Consider the following 6,059-nt stretch of genomic DNA (forward strand, 5'->3'; position numbering starts at 1 on the left):
GTGTGTGTGTGTGTGTGGACGTCACTATGTGTGGCCTCTCAAGCTGAAGGTTGTGGTTTCACGTGAAATACGGGCTGAGTGAAGACACTGCGTCTGCAAATGTCCTTGAGGAGGCAAAGGACACGGCTGCCGGCGGTGGCGGGGGAGGGGACTCTGGAGCCAGCCAAGCCTGACCGCACCCAGCCCGGAAGCAGAATGAAGTCACAGGACGGGATCCGAAGCCACCCCCACTCCCGCCGGCCACCCCGAGTGTCCCCAACCTTGCAGGCAGCACGGGCCCTGGCGAGCCTTCCGCCCCCTGACCACAGCCCCTGAGAAAGCCGTCGTCGGGAGGGTTTGTAGGGATAAAATACAAACTTGGTTGCTTACAAAAATCACTCACAGCTTCAAGCTCTGGTCCCCTGTTGTCATGGAGTTGACAACACCGATAAGGATCAAAGGGACCAGAATAGACTAGAAGGGCTGGTTCCCACTTAACTCGTAGAATCATTTTTCTCCCTAAATTTCTGGCTCTCTCTCCTCCTGAAGAATATTCTAGATGCTGTAGCATGACCCCCAACACTGTGAATGCCACATCCCCTGCTGTCCCGGGAACAGCACCCTCTTCTTGGGATGCGTCCCCCCAGCCATGGGGCCGTCGGACTGCCCCCCCTCCTAACAGCTGGGTGACCACGGGACCCACGCCAGGCCGACCAGGACTCTGACCCGGGCCTCTCCCATTGGGATGGAGGGAAGAGGCTGTCAAGCCTTCTTGGAAGACGGGGGTGGGGAGCCGTGAGTGACCAGGGACAGAGCCCCGGGGGGCCTCCCTGCAGGCTGGTTCCTGGTTCCAGAGCCTCTGAGGCCTTGCCTCCCCTGGCCTGAACCCCAGGGTGGTTCCATGAGCTGCGTTTGTGTCCCCTGCAACTTGCCAAGTCCTCCTCTGGAGCGGCCGGAGGTGAGGATGGCCCCCCCACGGATGGACCACCCGCCTCCTGGCAGCTCTTTAGAAGCCTGCCCTGCCCACCCTCGCCATGAACCCCGGTTACCCTCCAGGCAGCCCCTCACTTTCCCCTCGTTCCCGTTCATCACAAGCGGGGGTCTATGTGGGAGGGGCGTCCCACCTGTCGTCCCTGCCCCCCCACTGCTGTAAATGATGTGACGGCAGGGCCCCGTGGGGCCGCCTCGGTCAGGACTCTTTCAGGGGCGAGGCTCAGAAACCCACTTCGAACTGCGTCAAGCGAGGAAGGAGCGCATGGCCCGCGTCCCTGGGGCGTCCGGACGAGAGCTGGCTCACCCCCCCCATCAGCCTCTCTGTGCATGCTGGGGGTGCCACTGTCACGGATTCATAAACCCCAAGGGGGCAAGTCCCCCCACCCCGCCCAGTGTCGCAAAGGTCAGAGGAGTCTTTGCTGGCCCTGCCAGGCTCACGTGGCCTCTGCAGAGCCGGTCGCAGGCTTGGGGTCAGAGGGCCGTGATTGCTCTGCCCCGAAGGATGCAGGGTCGCGCGGCAGCGGGGGGCCTCCGGCAGAAAGAAGGCCCGGGGGTCCCACCCCCAGCGCCAGCTACCTCATACGGTCTCTTGACGACTCCACGGGGAGCATCATGACCGCCACCCGCTCTGGCCCACGGAGGCCACGTGGCTGGGGTGCTGGGAGACAGGGCCCCAGAGAAGCTTCCCTCCCTCCTTCCTTGGGTCAAAATGGAAAAATCCGAAGCACCCTCAGCTCCCAGTGGCTCAGAAGGCAGCCATACCATCAATTATTAAACATCCCTTAAAAGCCCAGGAAAACTGAGATGGGGACGCCATCGGGCCCCTCACAGCCTTCAGCTACAAAGGGTCAGTTAGGTCTGGGGGGTGTGAAGCCACAGACCCCAGCGGCCGAGAGCTCCCCGTGTCTGAGCCCTGCTGAGGACAGGCCTTTGCAAACCAGGAAGGGGTTTCCAGGCAGGCCTCCTCCTTCGTGCCTGTGACTTCCTGGGGTCCCGGGGGGCGGCAGGGACTATGATACTTTAGGGTATGTCAGCAACACGCCCAAATCCTCCGTGAGCCCAGGCTCCGCGGACAGATGTTCAGGAACCCAGAGGTGAACCTTTGGCTAAGGGCAGATTCTTTTTCCCCCATGAATACTTATTACACGGCTCTTGCTCATACTTCATAAAGCAACGCACATTCCCCCCAAAATCATATTGTGTATATTATTTCATTGACTATAATCTTTATTTCCAGTCACTTTCCTTCTCCCTCTTTTCTTTCTCACCACCCACCTCTCCTCCCAGCCCACGGCTCCCTCAGCGGGGGTCGGAGGGCGTCTGCAAACCCACTGTGGACGGAACCAGGCAGCGGTGACCCAGTCTCTCAGGAGCCCGGAGTTGTCGTGGACCCGTCTCCTGTGGCTTCCACAACACATACCACACACCGGATGACTCAAAGCATCATGTGGGCCTAGCCACGACCCCCAGTTAATAATGCATTCCAAAACCCCCAGGGTCTCAGAATGCGTCTTCGGAGACCAGGTCTTTAAAGAGGTAATTAAGGTAAAATGAGGTCCCGAGGGTGAACCCCAATCCAACAGGACTGGAGTCCTTAGAAGAGGAGGATTTCAGGGCACAGACTGGCAGAGAGGGACAACCACGTGGGGACACAAGCCAGCCCTGCCCGCACCTTCCAGGGGCTAGGGGAGGGTCTGCCCCGGGCTCCCTCCCAGCTTCTGCTGAAAGCCGGCGACCCCGGGCAGTCCTTGGCTTGTAGACGCATCTCTCTCTGCTTCCAAGGACACTGGTCATTGCATTAGGGACCTCCTCTTAACCTGTGGACCACTTTAATCCATCTGGACCTCCTCTTTTTTTAAATTTTTTTAAAATTTTTATTTATTTGAAGAGAGAGACACAGTGAGAGAGGGAACACAAGCAGGGGGAGTGGCAGAGGGAGAAGCAGGCTTCCCGCCGAGCAGGGAGCCCGATGCAGGGCTTGATCCCAGGACCCTGGGATCATGACCTGAGCCGAAGGCAGTCGCTTAACCAACTGAGCCACCCAGGCGCCCCCATCTGGACCTCCTCTTAACCTGTGCAGAGACCCTATTTCCAAACAAGGTCCCGTTCACAGGTACTGGCACTTAGGACTTGGGGAACACTTTTGGGGGGCACAGTTTAAGCCACGACGTGCCACCATGTACGAGGCCACCATACAGAGGAGAGGAGAGCAGTGTATCGAGGAATCCACAGCAGCCCCATCCCCAGCACTTTGAGCCGTGGCCCAGGCAGCAGACCCACGAGGGGAAAAGCCACCACCTGCATGTGACTCAAGCTTGTAAACCCGGGATGCGCTGCTCTCAGGCGTGGATGTCCAGGGAGTCTTGGCTCGTCTAGGCCAACCTCTCATGCTCTTGATGGGGAAGCAGAGCGTCAGAGGCACGGGGCTCATGTGAGACCCACCCTGGGCCTGTCACCCCTGCCACATCCCTTGCTGCTCCACCCAGAGCCGCCATGTTTCATCTGATCCTATGTGCTTTTCCCGGCTCGTGTATCGCTCAGACCCCCAGAGAAAACAGATGGTGCATTCAGATTGGGATAATTCCAGGAGGATTTATTTCCAAGAGCAGGGCAGGGGGAGGGGGGCAGAGACCTGGGTCAGGACCAGAGCAGCTGTCCCCAAACCCAGAGAGTCGGGAAAGGGTTGGATACTGGAGCCTGGAATGAGAGGATCATGCAGAGGGGCCTTGGGGGGCCACGATGGCAGAACGAGAAACAGACACGGCCAGCAGAGGTGACCTCACCAGTAGGAGTCAGGGAAGAAATTCCCTGACCCCACCCTTCTCCTTCCCTCCAATCTCTCGTTGGGGACTTCGTTGACCAAACCCAACCAGGAGCCAGAGACAGGGACTCCACTGGTATGGCCCCTACGGGGCAGCTTCCCAGGGCACAGAGCAGACTGGAGGGGGCAGAAGGGCAAACCCAGGAGGACGTTCCGTGTAGTCTGATGATGAACCACCACGGTCATCCTGTCAGTGGTTGCTGAGATGTCTGGGCCTCTAGAGCTGGAAGAAATCTCCCTGGAGGCTTCTTAGTCTTTGGGAGGAAGAGGGGGTGGGGAGGCCCCACTGAGGATCTGATGAAATCCAAGTGTTCTTCCTCCCTGGCAATAGGCACATCCATCTCCTCCAGTTTCAAGCAGCAGAAACACCACCGGAACAGCTTTCTGCCAGAAAGGGAATTTACTGTCTCATGGAGTAGGTGTCAGGTAAGGCTGGATCCAGAGCTTTGCTGCTCTCTCCATTGTGCTTATCATCCTGAACTTTCTTCTGCACATCAGTGTTTGGCACATGGCAGACAGCTTGATCTTAGCTTCCCAAGTCAGGAGGCCCTAGGGGAGAAGCCTGCCAGCTCGATCCAGCCAAAGTTCTGAGGAAGGCTCTGGGGGGCCATGCACGAGCCATATGCCCATCCCCAACCAACCACTGTGTTCCCGTGGATGCTGTCTCATGACTGGCCTCCTGCTTCGTGCCTGACAGCCCTGCCTCTCCCACAGGGGTGGGGGGGATGAGGAAGCTTTTTGAACCAACACTAACTGCCACAACCACAGTCCACCCCCTTAGACACCTGACATTTCAGGGGCCGCTGACCAGTGCCAAACTCTTTCCTTTACAGGAGGAGGAACAGAACCATAGACCAAGGTCACCCAGCGAGTCGAGAACGAAGCCGTCTGGGCTTTCTCTTGGAGAGCCTGAAACCTATTAATCCTTAAATGGCATTATCAAGGGACAAGCACTGAATTTCTTTAATCCTCCAAGGGGATTAGGAAAATGCAGCCAAGCTAAGCTCCTTCCAAGGAGGAAAGAGCCACCTTCCACCAACGAGGTGCTTCTCCTGAGCTGGCCCCGCCCCTGGAGGACAGGCAGTAGATCCCACAGCCAACACCCTTGGGCCTCGGGACCGCCCCCACCTCCTAACTCTGCAGCCCGTAATTAAAATGACCGCAGGCATCAGAGGCGTCCGACAGCTCAGGAAGGCTTCTAAGGGGGGACCCAACCACGTGAACGAAGGTATCAAGTCTGGAAGGAGTCAGCCCTGTCCCTAAATTTGCAGAGCCTGGGGCCAAGGTCAAACAGCTAAAGTCCCACCTGCCGTGGGTCCAAATAGTTAAGAGCTATAAATCAAGCAAACAAACTGTTGAACAAATGTGTTCTGTCTCACACCTCTGACAACCTGGTGTGAACTGGGCTCCCTTCCAGGACACGGGGTTAGGGGGGCGGGCAGTGGCACCCTGCTGACCTCTGACTTCTGGTCCCCCATCCTAGCCAACCTCCGTCCACTACCTCCCCTCTTTCCCACCCATGCCAGCACCATCGCTCATGGCGAAATGTCACATGTGCGTGAGTGTGGACATCCCAGCCCATGTGGCCAAGTTCTGTCCTCACGCCCCGCGCCTGCATGCCCCTCAGTCACGCTCGGTCCGGGGCTGCCCCTGCCAGCCACGTAGTCAGTCATCAGGGGAAACGTCCCCACAGAGCCCAGAAGGTGGCTCAGGACTGCTCAGACAGGGAACCAGCGTGGGGCTGGTTCCACTTGGCAGTGTCCATTTGGCAGGATCTGAGGGTAGCTTGTTCTCCAGCACAGCACCAGGAAGGCAGAGATGAAGCATCTAGAATGTTCCCTCACTAAATCCCACGGGGTGGAGGGACATGGGGACTGTGCCCACTGCCCCCCAAGGGCCACACCCAGCCTGCTCCCCAGCCTGGGGGACAGCCTGACCTCCAGGTGCCGAACACGCCCTCAGACCCTGACGCTCTGGTCGTGGGCAGGCTGAGGATCCCCGGCCCTGGTGGAGACCCTTCCTGCGTTGGCCCCCAGCACCCAGGCCCACACGCCCGAAGTGCTCTGGGGGCTCCGCTCCTCTCCTGCCCTGCCCCATGACAAGGGGACTGGGGCTCCCCCCTCAGGCCTGCCCTGGCCACTGGTCCCCCCACCTGGTCGCCTGGATGTTCTGGAACCGTGGGGTGAAAGGCGTCCTTCACGGCCAGACAATGCGGGTCGCCCATTGTGACAGGCCCCTCTGCGGCCCGAGCCGTTCACCGGGGGGC

This window comes from Mirounga leonina, unplaced genomic scaffold (genome assembly GCF_011800145.1).
Source record: "Mirounga leonina isolate KUSES-001 unplaced genomic scaffold, KU_Mleo_1.0 Mir_454, whole genome shotgun sequence".
In the NCBI taxonomy this organism is placed as follows: Eukaryota; Metazoa; Chordata; class Mammalia; order Carnivora; family Phocidae; genus Mirounga; species Mirounga leonina.